Source organism: Heterocephalus glaber, unplaced genomic scaffold (assembly GCF_053883595.1).
Source record: "Heterocephalus glaber isolate CG9 unplaced genomic scaffold, H.glaber_assembly_v1.0 deba00001613, whole genome shotgun sequence".
Taxonomy (NCBI): domain Eukaryota; kingdom Metazoa; phylum Chordata; class Mammalia; order Rodentia; family Bathyergidae; genus Heterocephalus; species Heterocephalus glaber.
The window spans coordinates 16479627-16503959 of record NW_028258384.1 but is presented as its reverse complement, the minus strand read 5'-3'; the positions used below and the strand labels follow the sequence as shown (position 1 = coordinate 16503959).

At 32.6% G+C, this 24333-nt stretch overlaps 1 long non-coding RNA gene and 1 pseudogene across 1 annotated transcript in view; both read right to left on the bottom strand.

The window, feature by feature from the left end:
- The window catches only part of LOC147822503 (uncharacterized), a 532973-nt gene that overhangs the window by 34854 nt on the left and 473786 nt on the right, over window positions 1–24333 (bottom strand). The window lies entirely within an intron of this gene.
- Window positions 13660–14598, bottom strand: LOC101715116 (nucleoporin NUP35 pseudogene; annotated as a pseudogene).

Here is a 24333-nt window from a genome sequence, read left to right as displayed (position 1 = left end):
TTTTCATAGCATGTTAAGTTTCTCATTAGTGAGGTGTTTTCTCACACTACATCATTAATAATGAAAGTAATGAATGTGTCTTGTCTTTATTAGTAAAGATTATTCTAGCTAAGTAGGTTAAAACTCACTTCAACAACATACAGGTGACTAATAACATATAGTCACTCTTGATATTTTAGTGGTTTACTTGAAAAAACATTCACAAATTTGCTATCTGTTACTTAATGCAGTCTGTCTCTAGGAAAAGCAAGGATTACTTTTAATGAATAAAGTGACTTATAATTAAATAAATATTCAAGTAATTGTTAAAATATGGCTTTTAAATATGTCTTTTCAAACAATCTTTATTCTGGGCTTCTTTAATTTTGACCAAAAGAATAAGAAGTAGCAGGAAAAAGGCTAGGGATTTAGCTCAGTGGTTTTGCCTCCTGCTGTGCAAGCGCAAGGACCCGAGTTTAATCCCCAGTACCAAAAAAAAAAAAAAAAAAAGAAGTAGAAGAAAAAAATATATACTAAAAGTCTGAAAAGGTAGCATTAGATGCTTACATTTTAAAAAACTTAAATATTAAATCTAACATATATTAATATGAAAATTTTAAATGTATACTTAGACAAACCAGACACCTACATTATTTTGGGTATTTTATTTAACAATTTAATTTATATAAATTGATTTTTATGCTGACAAATATATATGAGAAAGAATTAGCTATCATTATCACTGTTGCCAAGTATATATGATCTAAAGAAAAGATTTCTTTCTTTAAAGATAAGAATAAGGATAAAGCACAGGGGCACCAGGTATTTCCCCTCCTAGTATTATAGACAGCTGAGTTAAGTAAAAATATTATAGGTAGTCAGATTGGGCTAGGTCCTTGAGAGTGTCAAGACAAAGGTAAAACATACCACAACTGCAGCTGGAGACATATCTGTTGGAGACTAGTCCTCAAGATAAAGACAAGATGAACAGATCTGCATACTTCCTAAAAGGAGAAACACTGGGCCTAATGAAGTCTAGATAGACATCAGCCACCCTGGTGAGTGCCAAGATACCTCTGGACCCATCTTCTCCTAGAAGTCTTTGTTCTTTCCATCCACTCTTGTTACATGAATTGTTTCCCAATTGGACCACTATTACCCAAGTGACTATACTTCTAACCTTATTAGTTAATGATGGTTGTGGCCCATGTTACATTCAGGTGGATTTTGCTCTATAAAACTTCTCTGTAAAGTGGGGTTCCTGGGCTACACATTTTGTCCCCTCCTGCCATTCAGGAGCCATCCTATCAATAAATATCTTCCTACACTTAACCTCTGTTGTTCCTAGAATTTATTCTCAGATTTTTAGAGAAGAGCTCATCATATGAGACAGCTAACAGGTTGGGAGATATAATATTTCATATTTCATATCTGGTATTATTTCCTGTATCACTAGGACAAACTCTGGGTTGTTCTAGGCAAGGCTTTGGAAGTGCCACAATATGTAAACAAAAAATTATGAAAATATTTATGTCAAAGTGACTTAAAGTAAATTGATCAAATATGGAGAGAAGTCTTGAAAATTTCCCTCCAGTTCTTCCTCCATTGAAGAATTTAGGAACAATTTCTTACATTACAGCTGTATAGAAACTATTTGTTTTTAAGTATTTTATGTTATTTGAATGCTGTATTCAATGAATTTTCATTTACTTTAGTGAAATATATATGAGCATTTATTCACAATTTAATATATTTATTAGTCAATCTGTGCTTTCAGTGTCAATATTCTGGTTTCTTTGCTTTCTTATCTTGGTGTAGATCTCACTGATGGACAGTAAATATCACATAAAGTTTTTTCTTTAAAAATAGCCTTTTATAAATGGTAAATTGTTATTCTCTATATATTAGGCGTATTATATATTCAATAAACCCTCTGAAATTTTGTAAGGAGGGAGAATTAAAGTGTTTGTACTGATGTAAGATGGACAAGAAATGAATCAATTTCAGACTGATGACCTATAAATTTCATATCTGAACTGAGGGCACATTATATTTGAATTAGCTAGCACAAGATGCCAAAGGCAAGTGTATGTAGCATGCATATATAGACAATCATGGAATATAGTCTTCATTGGAACAAGACACTTTCTTCAAAAAAGTTAAAATTGACAGTCTTTGCCTGTTTGCCCTTACAGCAGTTGGGGATGTTTCCTTGGGGGGATTGCTGAGTTGGTATATGCAATTAGATGGGGCTATACTCTCTGAAAGATCCAGTAGAGATAATTTGGATCCGAGGATGAAGTCCTAGTCATTCCAGGCCAGATCTCAAAAGAAAAACTGGAACACTTACTTCCTTTAGGGATAAACAGCAGTGATTGATTACTCAACTGCTGTTACTGTAAAAAAAAAAAAAAAAAAGGGAGGGGAGATGTCAGAAATCAGAGAAAAACTGAGGCCTAATTAGCCTTCTCTGTGAGCACAGAGGAGAAAGGCTGCACTCAGGAGTGATGGCATATCACAAGTTGTAAGGTAAAGGGGTACCGTGTGGTGAGAAGTTTTCCTCTGCCAAGTCTCTCCACCATTATATTCCTGATTGAAGACAGCTAAGCATGGACTGAATCCCCTGAAACTTCCTAGGGCAGAGAAGCTCAGCCAGTCCCAGCACCTGGAAGGAAGCTCCCGGCCTCCATCCCAGGCTCCTAGGGCAGAGAAGCTCAGCCGGTCCCAGAACCCGGAAGGAAGCTCCCCCGCTGCCATTACAAGCTCCTAGGGCAGAGAAGGTGAGCCGCGTGGGTGCCAGAAGTACCCCCTCCCGTAGAAATGAGAAGACAAGTAAACAAGTCTCAAAAACAGACTCCTGGATCACCAACAGCAACCCCAAAGGGAAATGAGATGGAAAAATCTGATACTCAACCACCTGGACTCTGTGAACTGGCAACAAAAGAGGATCTGGGAAAAATGAAATCAGAAATAATTACTCAGATAAAAGCAAAGATTTTGCTCATGGTGCAAGACATGATTAATAAATCTAGAGAGGACACAGATAAAAAAATAGAGGATCTGAGGGACATGATGGAATCCCAACATAGGAAACAAATGGAATCCATAAAACAGATGCAAACAGATTTCCAAGAGATTAAAAACTCCACTGAAAGTCTGTGCAGCAGAATGAAGCAATGTGAGGATGGAATTTCAGATACAAAAGATAAGATTGCAATTAGTGAGGAGGAAAAGAAAAATTGCTTTAAAATTTTAAGGGAATATGAGAAATCAATCCAGCAGCTGCTAGACGATGAAAAGAAGAATAACATAAGACTAATTGGAGTCAATGAAGAAAGAGGAAAGAGTGCTGATGACATAAAAAAACTGTTCACAGAAGTGATGGCAGAAAACTTTCTAAGGAGGGGAAAAGAACTTGACATACAGATAAGTGAGGCATATAGGACTCCAAATAGCCTTGATCAAAAAAATCTACACAGAGGCATATAATACTTAGGATTCCAGAAATCCAACAGAAGAACAAAATTCTACAAGCAGTGAGAGAAAAGAAACAAATCACATAGAAAGGAAAGTCCATCAGAATCACAGCAGACTTTTCAATGCAAACACTCAAGGCAAGAAGAGCTTGGAGTGATGTATTTCAAGCCCTAAAGGTAAACAGCCTCCAACCCAGATTGATGTACCCTGCAAAACTATCTTTCAAAATGGATGGAGAAATAAGATACTTTCATGACAAAGAGCACCTTAGGAACTTCATGAATACCAAACCGGCACTCCAAAAAAATTTTAGACAGTACCCTAGGAAAAGACAATGAGGATCACAACCCCAGGAAACCCAGCAGAATGAATCCATTGGACCTGCCAAATTAAACGCAAAGGGGGAGAATCCAACAAAATGAAAAAGTCACGACAAGGCTTAAAACTTTTAACTTCATCTCCCTAATGAGTGTATAATTCAATCTTGTTATTGTACTGATTAGTATTTTTCTGATTCTAGAGTTGCACACCATTCCTTGTGCTATACTGGCTATTTATCATCTTCTTACATCTACATTTTAATTGGGCAGTCTATTAATGAGCTCTAAGAATTCTTTATATATTCTGGTTATAGGTTATATGCATTGTAAATATGGCCTGTTTAAGGACTACTTTTCATTTTAATGATGTCATTTAAAGTTCTAAATTTTGATGGAATCTCATTTATCAATTTTTTTCTTTTACACATCATGTTTTTTGTATCCTCGGTAGTTCTTGCCTACCCTGAATTCATAAATATTTTCCCTTATAATTTCTTCTTAAAGTTTTATACTTTTAGACTTTCATATTTAGGTTCATAGGCACCTTCAAGTTATTTTCATGTATGGAAAAAAAGGGTTGAGGTTAATATTTTATATACGGATAGCAGGTGTTCTAGTGCCGTTTGCTGAAAACACTCTCTCTTCCTTGGCTCTTGAATTGAGTTTATATTCTATAAAATGCTAATGTTAAATAATCTTTCAATACTCAGTGGACCATATATGTGTGGTTCTATTTCTAGATTCTCTGTTTTATTCAAATGATCTATATGTCTTTCCTTATACCAACTTCTAGGTACTTGGTACTCCTACATAACTTTTAAATTTCAATGTCCAATTCTTCATTTATAGCAAATATACACAGACCTGAATTTTTATATATACCTTGTTTTTTCTAATACTGCTAAATTCAAGTACAAGTTCTAGGGGCTCCTAGAGATTTCTTAGTATTTTCTCTGTAGATGATCATTTCATCTACATATAAAGAGTTTGCTTCTGTCATGCCAATCCTATCCTAAATGTGTCATTTTATTGCCAGACTATTATGGTGGGGCCTAGGTTTCAAACTTTAATGGACAGATGAAGAGTAAGCATATCTGCCCTTGTTCCCCACCTTAAGGAGAAAGCATTGTATCTTCTCCATTTATATAAGGCATTCTCACTGGAAGTATGGAGTACATGTCTTTAATCTGTTGAGAAGTTTCTGTTCTACTTCTAGGCTCCTGATAGCTTTTACCATGAAGAGCTGTGGAATTTAGTCTGATACTTTTTCTCCAACTAGTGACAGGATCATATGGCTTTTTCCTTTCCTCTGTTAAAATGATGACTTTTGGGGGTGGATCTTCCAATGCTGAACCAACACTGCCATCCCTATAACAAAACCACTTTCTACATCCTGCCAGATCTGACTTTCAATAGTTTGTTTTGTTAAACAAATTTCTATCTATGTTCATACTTTTTCTTCTGTTATCTTTATCCAGTTTTAGGATTAGCAAAATGTTGAGTTCCTAAAATGAAGGGAGAAGTGTTCCTTCTTTTTTCTGCTTTAATTGTTTGATATAATTTATTAGTTAAAATGTTCATGAGGCTGCTGTTGCCATATAGGTAGGTTTTCAAGATAGGAATATAGTTTCTTTAATAGGTGCTATTCAAATTTTATATTTTCTCCAGAGTTAGTTTCATTAATTTGTCTTCCAAGGTACTTCTTAGAAGTTGTCAAATTTATTTCAAAAATGATTTTTGTAATATGCTTTCTATATCCTTTTAAATTCTGTAAAATCTGTGGTAATGTTTCCTAGATCTTAATATTGTAGTTTTAAAAATGTATAACTGATATTGTGTAACAGGAAGAAAAGGTCTAAAAGAGCAGGGGAATTGTGAGTGGTAGGGGAAGGGAAAAAAGAGAAAAGAAAAAATATGAGAAGAAGAAAAAAATGGAAACAAGGTCTTTGCAAATGGGGAGGGCAGGGGGAGGGGAGAAAAATAAGAACCAAGATACTCATGTGAAGGTACAAGAGCCCAATGATGAATGTAACTGTATTTTATACCGAAAATGTACAAATAAACTTAAAAAATAAAAGTTAAAATTTAGTTAATATTCCGAATAATCGATACCCGGTACCAAAAAAACCCAAAAAACCAAAAATGCTCTGTGATTCTGGCGCCTGTCTCTAATAATTGTAGAGGACTCATCATATGTTACTTAAATATGGCTAGAAAGATTGAGAACAATGATATTTTTAAAAATTGCTTGACATAAAATTTTATAGATAATTTATAAATGACAGCCAATTTAAAAACTGGATTAAGAATAAGATGCTGAAAAAGGCATGAATTTATGTTAATAAATATAAAATTGGTGTGTGTGTTTCTCTGTGTCTGTGTGTCTGCAGGTGTGTGGTGTAAAGATAGGGAATATAATATTGCAGTGTGAATGGTAACAGATCACAGTGTCCAGAGAAGATAGGACATAAGAGAAATAAAGAAAAGAAACAAGAGAAATAGGTATGGAGCATTGTAGTATGGTATTGTGAGTAGTCTTTGGGCTACTAAATTTGGCCTTTAAGAACAGAAAAAATCTCAGAAGCAGTGTTGTTTCTTAGTCAAGAGAAATGAATCTAAAATAAACCTTGATAAATGTGCAAAGAATTGATAAATTGTGGGCTGGTAGATTAAAATAGAATATAAGAAAATATTACCCAAATTGATTAGAATATTTCTTTTGTTGTATTTTTTCTGATATTGCCTTTTATCACTATTGAAATTCATCTTCCCTTCAAGTTATGAATTTTATAATACATACAGTCATATCTGTCCAGCTAAGTGCAATTCAGTACATATGCTCATACTTTCTTTTACCAAGAATGCCTTCTCATTAACCTCACATTTTTCTACTCTTAATAACTCATTAAATTCCTTAGTGATTTAGTTCTTCAGAGTCTGTAATGATGAATTTACTTTGCATTTATGACAACAAAACTTTGATTTTTAAATAATCATCGAGCATTCAGTTTTATGATACTTTTGTCCAACCCAAAGGTATTTAAATGATTGAGGATCTTAGGAGAAATGGCAAATAGAAGTATAGCATGCACAGCTAAATTGGTATTTCAAGTAAGCTATAAGTAAGTTTTAGTATAATTATGCCACATACAATATTTATGATACATGGAAAAATTTTTTATTGCATGACATCTAAATTTACGTGGAAGTCTACTTTATTTGACAAACTTGTTTTTGATATGATTGCCCAATACATCTGTGACTTTTGTGTAATTATTCAATAATTGTAAATAAAATAATTTATTTACTTTCAGTTATACATTATGGTTTAAATCTGAAACATTCCCAAAAGTCTCATGTGTTTATAGGTCATGCTTTTCATAGGTGATTGTGCTTTGGGGCGCTATATTTGTCAGTAGGTTAATTCATTCATAATTTCATAGCTGAGTGGGCTGTTAGGTGTTGGAGCCTGGGTGGAAATGGTAAGGCACAGTGGAATGATCTGGAAGGGAGTATCCTTGTGCTTGGGTCTTTCTTTTTCTCTCTTTGATTTATTTCTGCCATGGATTGAGCAACTCTCCTTCACCCTTCCCTTCCTTCATGCTGTTTCTGCCTTGGAGCAAGCTAAGCATGGACTGTACCCTCTGAATCATGAGCCAAAATAAGCTCTTATGCTTTAAGTTATGGGTTTTAAGTATTTTGTTGCTGCAATGGGAAAGTGACTAATAATATATTATTTAAAATAATATTTGCTTATGTGTAGAAGGTAAATACTTTTATCAATAAATGTATAATATTGTTACAGTTTAGATCTAAAACATCCCCCCAAATTCTCATGTATTTGGAAAATGATTGGATCATGGTGGAGCAAAGCATATCAGTGAATTAATCCACCAATAAGTTCATAACTGACTTGCTGTTAGAAGGTGGAATCTAGTTGGAAACATGCACAGAAGGCTGTGCAGTACTCTTTTCCCAGATGTTTTCTTTTCTCACTCTGCTTCCTCATCACAATGACATGAGCAGCTTTGCTCTGCCAGGCCCTTCCACCATACTGTTGCTGCCTTGAAGCCACCTAAATATGGATCCAATAAAATGAAACTGAACCACAACAAACCTCACATATTTTGTGCCAGCAATGTGAAAATGACAAATACTGATATATTACTTGTACTTTATACACATCCTAACCAACTACGTTCTCTGTTGGTTGGGGGAAAAATGAGATAATTTCTTGACACAAAATACTTTAAATTATCAAGCCTTTATGATCACTGTCATTTAAAAATAATCTAATTGAAGACCTCTTCATTATTTGGGGGATATGTCACATTATTTTTCCAATGTATATTGAGTAAATAATACTTATTTGGTTGTACTATATTTGATATTTTCTTAGGCATAATCATATAAAAAATTTTTGGTAAATCTGTTGCTTTATATTTGGTGATCTAATACACTTTAGCTCATGTCTGAAATGAGATATTAATGGAAGTGCATTTAGTCATTTTATTTATTTTAGTTCCAACTAATGAATTATTACTTTTTACAAAATTTAGTCTACTGATTCAAAGATAACAAGGAAGATTAAAATCTTTTTTAAGGCTGTCATGGATTACACTGAGATATTCTCACTTTTCACATAGCTCTTCCTGTGATAAAAGATCGATATTTAATGAAAAGATCAATCTAATTTTGACTTTTTGTTTTATATTAAAAATATAAGGAGAATTGAGAGCTTTTGCATGATAAAAAGTATTTTGAACAGAGAAAATAAAATGTTCCTATATTATTTATTCTTAGCAGAGTGGGTAAAAATTATATATAAACAAGTTTATAAATTATGACTATGTTTTATATATACCTAAAGTGCTTAAATTTCAATTAAGAATGTACATTTCCCAAGTATTTATATGTAAACATTATAATAAAACTGAGATATGTATACTTTTGAATTAATTATGCAACAATATGGTGTGAGGTTAATAAGTAATGAAATTCATTCAAAAGCTACATAAAATATTCTATCAAATCAATTTAAAACATAGTTAATGCACTATTATTGTAGTCTCTTTGAAGTTTTACTTTATACTACATTGATGGCATATAAAAAGGTTTATTAGAGTAATGTATGTCATTTATGATTACATGCACATATATTCATTTATATATTCAATATTCATTTACTTCAAAATATGAATTGCCATAATAATGTTATCATATAGGAACTATTTAAAGCATTCAGTTTTCAATATTTGACTTTTGAGTTTATTTCAACTAGGTTTGCCAAATTCATAATATTAAAGATTTAGTAAAAATAATTAAATCAATTAAATTGTATTACTTGTCTCTTAACTGAGTAAATGTCATATGTCATATTTTAGAAAACTTTATTACCCTCTATTTGGCATATTCCAAAGTATATGAATATAACCAAAACAAGAATACTTAGCAATTACAACACTAGTGCCTCACATTCACTTCAATTGAAATAATGATGATCTCATACTGATACAAGAATATATGCATATGTGTGCTCACAGTTAATTTATATTTTGTAGTTAAAATAAATTATTTCTTTTGGGTTCTTAAAGTTCGTTTATGTGTATTTTAAGCATTACATATTATTAAAAATAATGACCATTTAATTTAAAAATAATGATTCTTTTGCAAAGGAAAGACAAGACACAGAGTAGTTGAGTAATTGGGGTTGTGGGTGACTTTAGGTCCTCAATAAACAGGGAATTCCTCATTATAGATAACTATTGAAACCTAGCCTATGTCAAATAAAACTAGAAGATAGTATATAAAATGTTTTTTTTTCTAGAGGGCTCATTGTTTTGACTCACCATGGCAATTCTTATCTAGCATAATAAGCAAATTGACAATACTGTATTTAAAATGTTATTTTTAAGAACAGAGACTTCATTCTTTTTATATGATTTTGAGTTATGGTGAAATAGACTCCACATAAATTTATAATACCTTATTGTAATATGAAGTGTCAACTCCATGCTTCAATCAAATAATTTTCCTTAATACTAATTCAATATTTGATTAATATTATTTTGTTAGTTTTTATTTTACTAAGTTTTCATTTATGAATTGAATTTTACTTACTAAAAGTAATACTTTAATAGTAATTCAGTAGTTAATGAAGAAAAATCTAGATTTTTCTATCCTGTTATGGCTTGTGTCCCAATGTCCCCCCCAAAGCCTCATGCAGCCATAAGTGGAGTTTTTTCTGGAATTGATCCATGGTGCTAGGCTCAAGGGCACTAGGATTAAGGGTGGAAGTGCTACCTATCCTAAGTAATCTAAAAATGGAGCAGAAAGACTCTGTTAAGGGTCCCTGCCCTTCTCTTGTTGTTTTGCTGTCTTGTGCTGCCATGACCTGTTGTCCCTCTGCCATGTGCCACTCTGCCTTGAAACCAGCTGATTATGAACTGAAATCTCTACAAATTGTGAGCTAAATAAACCCTTTCCCCTCTAACTTTGGTTGTTGGGTTTTTTGTCTCAGCAATGAGAGAAAAGTAACTAATACACTAACCAAATCCCCAACTTAAAAATAAACAGACCAGTCACATATTATTCCTCATAATATGTAAATAGAAATTGTAACCATCTGATCAAATTCATTCCAGCAAGAACAGCCATGGTAACAAATCAGAGCTAATTTATCTAGAAGATATATCCTGTACTATATGAGCATGTGAATAAAGAGTAAAGAATTCTTGCTTTCTACAAGCTTTAAATTAGCTATACTAACACCCTGGAAAATGTGAAGCAATTTATGTAAATTTTGAAAATTTATTAAAGATTCTTTTCTTGCTTTTATTATTCATTCAAAAATGCCCATCAAAGCTAGAATAACAGGAAACCAAACGGTAGACTGTTAAAGATAGGGAGGAGCATCAGGGGCAGAAAGAGAAAAAGAAAAGGGGGATTATAGGGAAAAATTAATCAAATCTGTTACAAAAATGTATCAATATACCAAAATGAATCTTATTTTTCTGTATTAATAAGTGCACCAATAAAATGCCCATTGAAATGGCCTTTAAAAGAATGTTATCTACTTGTTTATTATTTGTTCTCCGATCTTATGTATTTCTAATCTGCATTCCTCCAAAAGTATCATGTATATCACTATGTTTAATTCAGTATAACTCAGTGCTTCCATTCATAAACTCATGTTAGCAGAATATATACACAAAAATGATCTAACTGGAAAAGAAAGATTTAGATTTTGGACATGGAATGAATTATTAGAAATAACCAGTTTCCCACCAACTAGGCTGCTTAAGATTTGGAACATGAAAATGTTTTACTGAAGTACTCTTGGGTAGGAACAATTAAAAATGGAGCAGAAATGACATTAAATGTTGCCAGTTGAATTTAATTAAATTTTAAAATATTCTCCCTTCTCCACTTTTACCATGTACTTGTGCTGGTCATTAAGGTCATTGAATTAATTTTCAACACAAAAAAAGTATTACAGTTTAGTAATGGTACTTCAAAGGAATAACTTGGTTGATAAGTTATTTAGCTTTTCAAAATGTCATCATTCACAGGGAATCTAAGTTGTTAATCAGTTGAGTAACAAATTATTCAGACATCTTTCCTTCTTTGGTATACTACCTAAGTTATATTTTTCTAAAAGTTGTATTAATATAGATCTAAGAAATGGCAAAAATGGTTGTCAATTACATTTTCTAAGATGGTATCACATAAGAATGTACAAATACAGTTCTTGTATATAAAATACTTTTACTGAGTATAATGAAACTTAAACTCCATCATTTAAAAATAAGAGTATTTGCATGTAAGTTCACTGATGTGCTATGTTTTTTGCAAAACCAGCTATTATCACCAAATTTAAACATGTAATTGCAACTAGAGTGAGACATGAATATGGCAGAATATACTTATATATTTCAATGAACATACAGCTTACAATATGATGTTGAACATCTTTTATATATTTATTTGTTGTTTGTACTTCATTTGAGAAGTGTCTATGAATTTCAGATGCCCATTTTTGTATTACGTCTTTGAACTGAGGTTCTGAAACTTTGAGTTCTTTATATATTCTAGATATTAATACTTCATCTGATGTGTAGTTGTTAAAAAAAAATTTACCCATTTTGTGGATTATCTCTGTTGCTGGATTTTGCAATGCAAAATCTTTTTAAATTTATGTGATCAGAGTTGTTGATTCTTTGTAATATTTTCTGTGTTATCAAGGTTTTGTTAATTTCCTTGCCTACCCCTATGTCATCATGAGTTTTACCTATTATATCTTCTAGGAGATTAAGTGTTTCTGTGTTTAGATTTAGATCTTTGATCCATTTCAATTTTAGTTTAGTGTACGGTGAGAGATATGGAACCAAGTTCAATCTTTGACATGTGGAAATCCCATTTTTCCCATCACCATTTATTAAAGAGGCTTCATTTCTTCCACTGAAGTTGTTTGGCCCCTTTGTCAAAGATAAGATAGCTGAATGTGCTTGGAGTTGTTTCACCATTTTCTATTTTGTTCCTCTGATCCTTGTGTCTGTTTCTTTACCAGCACCATGCTGTTTTTATCATGGTAGATTTGTAGTATAACTTCAAATTGGGAATTTTGATTGACCCTGTATTTCCCTTGTTGCCTAGAATTGGTTTTACTATTCTTAGTCACTTTGGCTACCATGTGAATTTTAGGATTGTTTTATCTTGGTCTGTGAAGTATGCTGTTTTTATTTTCATTGGTATTGCATAAAATCTGTATTACAGCTTTAGAAGTATGACAATTTTCACTATATTGCTTCTGCCTTTCCAAGGACAGGGGTTATATTTTCATTTTCTGATGTCCTTTTGATCTCCTTTTTCACAGTATTGTAGTTTTCAATATCTTTCACCTATTTCATTAAATTGATTCCTAAGTATTTCATTTTTCTTAATGCTATTGTGAAAGGTGTTGCTTCCCTAATTTCTTTCTCAGTGGGTTTGTTATACATGTTCAGAAATGCTATTGATTTTTGAGTGCTGACTTGGTATCCTGCTGTGCTACTGAAGTAGGTTATTAATTCTAGAATTCTTTTGGTGGAGTCTTTGGGAACTTCTGTATAGAGAATCATGTCATCTCCAAATAGAAAACTTAACTTTTTTCTTTCCTATCCTTATTTCTCTTATTACTTTCTCTTGTCTAATTTGTCTGGCTAATGTTTCCAGACCTATATTGAATAGGAGTGGAGATATTGGTAATTCCTACATTGTTCCTGATTTTAGAGTGAAAGCTTTCTGCTTTGATCATTTGGTAAGATGTTGGCTGTTTGATTGTCATAGATGGCTTTTATCAGATTGAGATGAAGACCTTTTTTATTATCAAGAAGTTTTATTGGTAGGATTTTTAAAAGAATGGGTTTTAGAACACTAAAGGATGACAATTCAAGACAGGACATATACAAAGATAATTAAAATATTAAATATTATCTAAAAGACCATAATTCAAACTACTAATTCTAATCATTGTGCCTTGATGCAAGCAACTTCATGAAAATTCACCCACCTTTTCACAAAGACCATGGAGCCTCATTGCAGGTTCAATCATTTAATTTACAGTAATCAATGCTGGTTTTTGTGTGCCAGCATGCACTATCACAGAAAGTACAAAATCCAATCTACAGGGATTTTTAGTTTTCTTCAAAATGTATCTCAAGCATCTTTTAAAATGCGAGTTAGTAACAGGCTGTATCCTTAAAGAAAAAGGCTTCTAGAAGAAGTATAAGATGGCTGCCCTGAGTGGTTATACAACTTACCAAAGGAAATTGGCAGTGCTCATGGAGCTGCTTTTAGTGTAGCAACCTCCTCCTTGGTAGCTGAGTTCTTCGTTACTATTATACTACCAGCCAAACATGTATTCCATTGCTTTGGATACAAGACTTTCATCTTTTTTTGGTGTGTGTCTATCAGAAATAAACTGGTAGTCACTAGTAGAAGCGTTGTATGCTGTAGCAAGAGGTTTCATGGTAGAAATCCTAGGAGTACTTCTAGGTTGTGTTGGTGTACCTAAGGTTTTGATTGGTGGTGTAAAGGCTAGAGATGAAGATGACAAAGCACCTCTGTCACTGTTTTCCATAACGCTTTTGTCTATACATGGTTTTACACCAATCATGATGGATTCTGCAAATATTCTCCCATCTTTGTTTAATGCTTTCTGGGCCTGCAGTTTAGATTGATAACGACTATGCATCCAATTTCCTGTGCTAGACATCACATGTTTTAAGATATTTCCATATTGTGGAAACTGTAATAATATATAGGAAGCAGACGCTTGAGGAAACCAAATCACAGTCACCCGAGTGCCATCGATGTGATCTTCTGAAGTCAGAGAATCTCCTTGAGTATAGAAAGGATCCAACTGGGCAGGAGACAGTGTCATCTTTCTTGATTGACCAATATTTGTTGGACTAAACACACTCTGCCCTGATCCAGGAGTGGTAGTTGTAACTCCAACAAGAGGACTCTGCATTACTGAAATGTTTGTCTGTCTTCTTGAAGTTAAAGGTGTAGATCCAAGGCCTGGGCTGGAAATGTCATCATATATACTTCTAACTGGTGGACCTACGCTTTTATCTTTATGAGCCAGTACAACTGGTTGTGGTGGTGATCCACCAGCGAGTAAAGGTGACCTCATTTCCATCATTCCCACTGAAGAGCCACTAACTGAGTGAGGTTGTGGAGTCACTGGAGCTGGCAAATCGCCCATTAGGAATCCAGGTAAAAACTGGGCATTCATGCCTGGCTTTGGAGATGTGGGTGAACCAAGCATCATGGGTTCAGATCCTGGGGTGTACAATGATGAATGACAGAGACTCAGAGCCAGTTTAACATGCTGGCAGCCAGGGGGCTCTGCCTATAGTAAACCAAGGACCCCACACTCCTGAGATGAAGACCTTTTATTCCAGTTTTCTCTAAGATTTTTATCCTGAATATATGTTGGATTTTGTCAAATGCTTTTTCTGTCTCTATTGGGATGATGATGTGATTTCTACCATTTGTTCTGTTAATGTGGTGTACTATATTTATTGATATGTGTATTTTTAATCATTCCAGTATCCCTGAGATGAATCCTACTTGGTCATGGTGTATAATCTTTTTGATAATTTGTTGCATTCTTTTTCCAGTACCTTGTCACTGGTCATTCAGGAAATTCAAAGTAAAACAACATTAAGATTCCATGTCACTTTTAGCTATCATCAAAAATTCAACCAATAATAAATGCTGCTGCGGGGAAGGAAGAAACCCTTCTCCATTGTTGGTGTGAGTGTAAACTGGTACAACTACTATGGAAATCAGTATGGAGATTCCTCAAAAAGGACGTTCTATTTGACCCAGGTATTTTCCTTTTGATTATCTTCCTGAGTTAAAAGCATTATGCCACAGTGACATATGCATATTCATGTTTATAGCAGCACAATTTATAATAGCTAAATCTTGGAAACATCCCACATGGCCATCAACAGATGAATGAATAAAGAAAATGTGATATTTATATACAATAGAGAGTACTACTCTGCCATTTATAGGTAAATGGATTCACCTCGAGACCATAATTTTAAGTAAAGTAAATTAAACATGCAAGTTTAGATATTACATTGTTTCTCCTATGTGAGAAACCCTAAGTGTAAACAAGGAGCAAAATGGAGGATAGATATTGAGAAGTAGGAAAAACATGTTCAAATGGGAAAGTGATCAATGGAAGGAGGAAGGGGAAGGAAAGGAAGGGAAATATGATTATAAAAAAAGAAAAAATGGAAAGAAAAAATGAACACAAAAATTCTGTAAATGGAATGCAGAAGAAGAGTATAAAGGAGAGGAAAGGAATTGGAGAAAAGACAAGTTAAAATATGTTATGTACAAGTATAATTCTCTATGATGAATGTGAGTACTATGTATGGCAAATATGTACTAATAAAAAATTTTTAACAAGAAAAAAGTTTGCAATATGAATTATTTCAAAGATAAAACATTCAATAGAAATTATGCAATGGAAGAGGACTATTACAGTGACAGTTTCAAAAAATAGTTAAGATTTTGGAACACATGTTATAATTTTAAGGAAAATGTGAAAATATCAAATAGGTATCAAAAACCATATACTCTGATATAAAAATATTTAAAATCAGAGTTTCAAACTACTATTTTAATAGTAGGTATGCTCAAGTGATCATTATGGTTGTTTCCTAAACACTTATTGCTTTCTACAATTTTGTCAATAGGCATTCACTATAGGCATAAACAAGAAAAACCTAAAGTCAATACATGTGCATGTTGAGGTTTGCACAATATTCAACACATAGTTGGCCTCAATAAAAAATTTATAGTGTTTACTAATAACCAACTAAATATCAAACACCTTACATGTGATATTTTATTTAATCATTGTAAGAACTCTATCATTAACTATTACTATTTTAATGTACTGAATGAACAAACTGAAAGTCAGGAAGTTAAATACATTTCTAAGATGAAAGAACTAATAAATGATGAAAAAGGGAATTAAAGTTAATTGCCTACAACTCAAAATCTTGCACTATTTGCATTTTAGAATAACTTTCTCAATGATTATTAAATTAATTTTCTTAGGACTATAAGACATTTTGTCATTCCTTTCCTTCAAATTAAAAAAACAATAATGAACATGGAAGAAAGATATTAACAAGTGAAGATTCCCTGAGCAAAGTTGAGAGAAAGGTTAACATACTCTATTTTCATTATCTTCCTACTTGAGAGAGTATGAATAAAGTACTGAAAATAGAACCCAGTTCTAAACTTTTAAAATGATCCTATTATATTGTTATTTATATAATAATTTTATAAGTCCTACTTTTCTTCAGATTGAGAATTTAGAAATTTATAATCATCCAAGAATCTATAATAAGGACTTTTAAAATAATATTTCCAATATTATGCAGGTTTTCCTGAAGTTTTCATTATTTACCTTTTCTTAGTTTCATAATTATTATAAAGCAATTTTGATGCTTTAGGTTGTAAGGTACCTTAAGAATTCATAATAGCTCTACAGATGAATGGAATTGTAAAGAGTGCCCTCTGAGTTGGTAGTTTTATTCTGGTTTCATTTTTTAATTTTTGTTTTTAAATAAATGACAGCTTGGCACAACTAGGGTGTGAACAAATCTCAAAGAGGATTCTAAAACTATGGAATAGCTTCAAACTAAATGTGGATGACTTGGTATCTGCTTGCTACTCCTCAGAAATAATGCACTGTGTGTATACCCTCATTACAGGACAAAATTTTGATACTTGTCTGTCCTGCCTTAGTGTCCTCTGCTTTTAAAGGGTTTATATACTGAAAAACTGCTGTGGCCTTTTATGACCTGTATATAATGTAGAATAAAATAATAAAATACTTGATAGCTTTTTCTAAGTGATAAGAAAAGAATTCATAATGAAATCATGTTGACATTGATGAAATTATAGTTAGATTCTAGATATTTAAATATAGGTATAGACACTTAAGAATCAACATACAGTGTTACTCAGAGCTGAGTATTGGCCCCTGACCAACTAAATACTCCTGGATTTTGAACTACAGCCACCTTCCAACTTCAAGCTGGCTCTACTTTTGTTTCCTTTTGGCATGGAGAAGCAAAGGCACTCACAAGCTACCAACCTGATTGTGGATGAGGCCAATTCCTGAGGAGAAATAGTATACCAAAAAGTTCAACAGATGGAGGGAGAAATTAAGAACCTGCCCAGCAGTGCTAGCAGCAAGAAAAGACCACAGCTATTGTAATCTACAAAAACAGAATGGGTATATATTGCAAAAATGATTCCTTCATGACAGGCTAAGATTGTAGAAGAAACACAGTTTAACATAGAATATATTACCAGGCAGTGTTTAATAGGAGGCCATTTTGGGAAGGGGCTAATTGTTTAAGACTGAAAAACTATAGAACAACTCCAATTCAGGGTTTTCAATGTTATTTTCCCAGAGTGATTGGGTGAGACATAGCAGTGGGAGACAGCCATGATTAGGATGCATGCTAAGCAAAGATTCCCTGAGAAGTTTAAGCTTGGGCCAAGAAGGTCATGTGCCCTCCCCTTTCTGGTGAAAAGTGTGTCTTAATAACATGGCTTTCAAAGGTGTCTATCAGAAAGCGCTACCTTAAGTCCAGTAATCTGCTTGAAACCCCACCCTGCTGCTTACATCTAGCAGAGACCAAAGATCTGATCATTTCCCCAATCCACCAACATGAGCAAAAGCACACCTTGTCTCCGACAGTTGCCACACTCTGGGATGTATGCACAGAGGGGACTCTGAAGTAGGAGAAAAGTTTAAAAACCTAGAGGTCATAAAACTAGGCAGAGAAAATTGTTACTTGCTCAGGTATAAGGCTTCAGACCCTAGAAAAATCCATTCATTCAAAAATACAGAAGATTTATTTGGCAGCAGAAGGGGGGAATTCAATTATTTTTTCATTTTTTCAGTCATTGATTTTTGAGGGTTGGATTTTTTTCTCCTTTTTAAATTTATTTTCTCCTTTTAACTTTTTTCTTTTTTTCCCCCTGTTTCTTTGTTTTCCTTTCTGCATTTTATTTTTTCTACATTTTTTTGTTTGTTCTTTTCTGTTATATTTATATAATACTATTAATTTCCTTTTACTCCTCAGTAGGATCCTTTACCCATTTTTCTTTCTTCTTTCTAATTTTCCATTGACTAATTTTTTCAAATTTTACTACTTCCATTCTTCAGTTCCCTACCACCTCTAGCTTTACCAGTATAACTCTTAAGCTTTATAAAACTTTAACTATTTGACTCTATTTTACTACTTTTGATTACTGTTCTTTGATAGTGGTGATATAGTTGTTGCATTTAGTAGACAATTACTGTATGCCAACATTTGTTTTGTCTTAGTGTTTATGTAACGGTGGTACATTATTGGTTCTTAGTGTATGACAAATATTTAATTTTTCTTTGATGTCATTATTGTTGCTGATATTATTGCTATTGCCAAAGAGGCATAGTTTTTATGAGTAATTGGTTTTCTCTGTATGCCAATATCTGGATTGCCTTTGTGTTATTGACAATACTAGGGTCCATTCCCAGAGAACTGGGTGCTGAGACAAATACACTGCAGCCTCCCCCACCAAATAAACGAAGGCAGCTGAAACTTGAGACAGAGGCAAAGACCCATAGTTAGTCACAACCAGAATGTACCACTGAAGAATTTACTCTAAGTAAAAAGGTCTTCATACTTGCAAGTCTTTCCACTATAAGAAAACTACAAAGTTCTACCAAAAAAGTAATAGAAACAGGAGAAGCACAAGAAGACAAAGTAGCAAAATGCTTGCAAATACTTCAAATCCCCCAAAGCTGATCTATGGGGCACCAAGTGGGAAGAAATCAATAGCCACAAAGCTGAGTTATTTGAAAGGATAACAGACGAGATTTTAAAAATCCAGATCAATGAGGTACTTGAGAAGTTAAAAGAAGATATAACTAAAAAGATAATAGATCTGATGTACAAAACAATCAGGTAATAGAAGACACTAATAAAAATGTAGCTGAGTTAAACAAAATGATACAAAACATGAATGACCAGTTTAGCAAAGAATTAAAGTCCATGAAATAGTACCAAACAGAAATTCAGGAGATTAAAAATTCTATTGACAAATAAGGGCCCCTGTAGTAAACAAGTTGAAGACAGAGTGCCAAGACTAGAAGACAGGGCTAATGTTACTGGCTAATTATTCGAGATTCCTTAAATAGAAGAAGAGAATACTAAAAATTCAAACATGTACCAAAAAGGTAAAGGGATCAAGAGATAAATGTATGGGGAAGGAAGTGAAGGGAAAAAAGATGATTAAAAAAAAATAAGATGTTTTATGTACGTGAACCAATTCCCCACAAGGAATGTAAACATGGTGTAATGAAAACATGCAAGATAGTAATAAAAGGTTAAAAAAGAAAAATAAATCTAACAGCAACTAGATGATGCAAAGAAGAGTAAGATGAAGATTAATAGGAATTAGTGAAAAATTCAAAGTCAGCACAAATGGCATAAAAAATCTGCTTACAGAAATAAGAGTAGGAAATTTTTGAAATATGAGGAATGAATTTAAATATAGATAAGTGAAACATTTAGAAAACAAATACCATGATAAGAAAAGAATATCTCCACAGCAAATAATAATAAAAAATCAAAAGTCCAAAACAAGGACTGAATTTTAAAAGCTGTTAGATAAAAAGAAAAAAAATCACTTATGAAGGTAAATACATTAAAATTATGGTAGACTTCTCACCACAAACTCTAACATATATGTATCACTGCCAGGTGGCTCTGATTTGAATTTGATTGTCTGGTACCTAAACTGTGTATACTCTTTTGCTGACATAAGAGGGTAACAAAAATAGTCATTGTTATTTCAGGGCTCAGTGGTAAATTTTTCATTTATTATTCCTTTGTTGTTTATTGGTGGTTCTCCTTTTCCCTTGGGATTTTTGTTTGTAAGTAATATGTAATTTCTGAATACATATATGTATATTATAACCTATTTTTTAATTTTAATGATATTTCAATTTTGTAATTTTTTCCATTGTGTCAAACAGAAAACAGATGATTTATCAGATGAATCTGTAATTATATTTCATCAGAGGAAAAGGCCATGACCTACATATTACTATTTAGATGAAGATTCCCAAGAGTTAGATGAATATAAACTTGTGGCCAATATATTCAATGAACATAGTGTAAATTTGGATATTAATGTAGAAAATCAGCCAATAATAGAAAGAAATGTGATAGAACATAAGCACACAGAACTGTGAACCTTAGAAAATAAGAAATATTTATTAGAAAATAAGAAATATTAATTGAAGTGATTCTTTTACATATATTATGCATATCCAATAATATAGTTGAAATAGTAGATGAAGAAACAAATAGACATGCCATAAAATGCAGCTTTAGTGCAAAAAGAAGAAAACTTCATCAATGCTCAGAATCTGTTACAATTGGAGAGAAAAAATTGTAGGTATATTATTAATTATGGGGAGAGTAACATTACCAGATATTAGACTGTATTGATCAGAAAATAATATGTATGCCAGTGGACATATTGAATCTATTTCTATTAAGACTGAGTCTCTTGCAATGAGATTTTTGGCTATATTTAACTGTTTACATTTCTATGACAATTCCACATGCAGAACTGAGGATCCATTGAATACATTTAGAAAAATCATGAAGAAATTATTAGTGCATTTAAGAATGCAATAATACCTGGAAAAATATAGAAGTGATAGACAAAATATGATATTATGGTGAGGACTTCTGTGTTTTCACCAATACATCAAAGAAAAGCAGCACAAATGTGGGATAAACTTACATAAATCATGTTTTCCTAATGAATACACCTATGATTTGGATGTCTATGCCAGAAAAAATGCAAACCTTTCAATGTATGGGCATTCTTATTATGTTGTCTTTAAGTTAATAAATGGCTTATTATTAAGACACTGCAGATTATATGCAGATAATTATTATTTGAGGATACCCCTAGCACGAGTACCTTTACAAAAAGAAATGTATTTTTGTGCCACAGTGCAGCAAAATAAAAAAATTTTACCAGTACAGGCATAGACAATAAAAGATGTAACAAAATCATAAACTTTGAAAATCATTATGGTGTAAAACTTAACTGGGCTAATAAAAGGCATGTTTGTACACTGACTTATAAAAATCATAAATGCATATTGATCAAAGGAAAACCTAGAAACATAAAACCTGATCTTGTCTTTGATTACAATAATGCAAAGAAAGTTGTTTACTTAGCAGACAAGATGCCATCATATTACAGTTCCTTAAGGAAAACATAGATTTGCTGATTATCATAATAATTGTAGTTGGCATAATAATACTAATACTAATTAATATTTATATTTAGGCAGTAATTATACAAATTCAAGCAACTAAATAGATTTAGCCCATTCATAGACTTTTTATTAATTTTATTAGTAAAATTACCAATAAAAGTGATTAGGCTAATTTGCACCACAAGCGGTACAATCTGCCCAATGGAACAGTCATGCATGTAACACTGGTGGTTCAAGTTGGTGGAAACGTTAAACTGAGAAACTTGGGAGCAAGAGATAAGAATTATGACCCCATTGTGAATGTGTTAATAGATACCATATCGATATAGTGTTCTACCCAACAACAAAATGTACACCTTTTTTAGCAGACTATGAAACCTTCACCAAAGTAGATCACATATAAACCAATAAAGCATGCTAAAGTCAATGCAAAAAAATCAAAATTATCTTATAGATATTAACAGATCATAGTGCAGTGAAACTAGATATCAATGTCAAAAGAAACCCCAAAATTTATGCAAAGTATGAAAATTAAATTATATACTCTTGTATAATCAATAGGTCACAGAAGGAATCAAGGAAAAATTTTACAGTTTCTAGAATCAAATGATAATGCCAGTAAAACCTACCAGAACTTCTGGGACAAAATGAAAACAATACTAACAGGAGATTTTATTGCTGTGAATGCCCCCATCAGAATAACAGAAAGAACCCAAATAAAAAAACCTACTGATGCACTAAAAGTTACTAGAAATACCCAAGTCCAAAGTTAGTACAAGGAAGGAAATTATAAAGATCAGAACAGAAATTAATGAAATTGAGACAAAAAGAGCTGCTTCTTTGAAAGAATAAACAAAACAATAAAAACCTTAGTCAATCTTAACTAAAAAAAACAAAAATTCAAATCAATTTAATTAGAAATGAAAAAAAAAATCACAAAAAGCAGCATGAAATACAGACTCTTACCAACTACGTTGAAAACCTGTGCTCCAATAAACTGAAGAATTCAGAAAATATTGATAGATTTCTGGATAACTATGAATTACTAAAACTCAACCAAGGAAATATAAAAACCTTGAACAATTAAATAATGGACAATGAAATTGAAGGAGTAATAAAAATCTACCAAATGGGCTGGGAATTTAGCTCAGTGGTTCCGCCACCTGCCTCACAAGCGAAAAGTCCCAAGTTAGATCCCCAGTACAAAAAAAAAAAAATCTACCAAATAAGAAAAGCCCAGATCCTGATGGATTGCTCACTAATTTTATAGTAATTTCAAATAGAATCTAATGCCAAGACTCTTAAAACCAGTAAAATTGGAAGGAAAGTTTATTCCTGGAAGCAAGCATTATTCTGGTTCTAAAACCAGACTGCACCCAAAAAATACAACTACAGGTCAGCCTCTTCAATAAAATAGACACAGAAATCCTCAACAAGATATTGGCAAAGAGAATACAACAAATCATCAAATGATCATACACCTTAACCAAGTAGTTTTCATCCCAGGAATTTAAGGATGGTTTGACATACACAAATCAATAAATGTAATACATCATATAAATAGAAGCAAGGACAAAAACTCACTGGAGAATCTCAAAAATCCTTTGACAAAATCCAACATCCATTCATAAAAAATACTCTGAAGAATGTGGGTATGGAAAGAACTATCTCAATCTAATAAAAGCTATTCATGACAAACCTTTTGCCAACATCTTATTAAATGAGTAATAAACTGAAATCTTTCCCTTTAAAACTGGGAACAAGACAAGGATATCCACTATCTCCACTCAAGTTTAATATAGTACTTTGAACATTAGGCAGAAAAAATCAGGTAGGACAAAGAAATGGAATATATGTATAACAAAGAATGAAGTCAAATTATTGTTAATTTCAGATGACATTACTCTCTATATAAAGACCCCAAAATTCCACCAGAAGACACCAGAATTAACCAAATTTAGCAATGTAGTAGTACTCAATAACCATATATATACAAAATTCAAGTGTTCCTGTACACCAATAATGAACTCACTGAGAAAGAAATTAGGAAAACAATACCATTCACAATAGCATTAACAAAAAAATGAACCTTAGAAATAAACCTAAACAGCAGTTGCAGATCTCTACAATAAAAACAACCATACTCTGAAATGCAGACCAAAGAGAACATCAGAAAATGAAAAGATATACCATGTTCCTCGATACACAAAACCAATATAGTCAAAATTATGATGCTCAAAAAACTGATATGCATATGTAATGCAATCCTAATCAAAATTTCAACAGAATTTCTCACAGAAGTAGAAAAAGCAATTCTAAATATATATGTACCAGATGAGGCCCAGAATAACAAAAGCAGTCTTGGAAAACAAGAGCAAAGCAGGAGGTATCACAATCACAGACTTCAAAAAATATGACAAAGCTACAGTAATAAAAAGAGCATGGCACAGTTACAAAAACAGAAATGTGGATAATGGAATACATCTAGTGATGGCAAACCTTTTAGGGCTTTCAACGATAACAAAGAGCCCACTACAGCACATGTGCCATAAGTTCACCACTACTGAAGTAAATAATACCAAAACAACTTCAGGCACATACAGCTCTCAGATTTTTGACAAAGAAGTAAAATGATACAATAGAGAAATTGTAGCCTCTTTAATAAATGGTGCT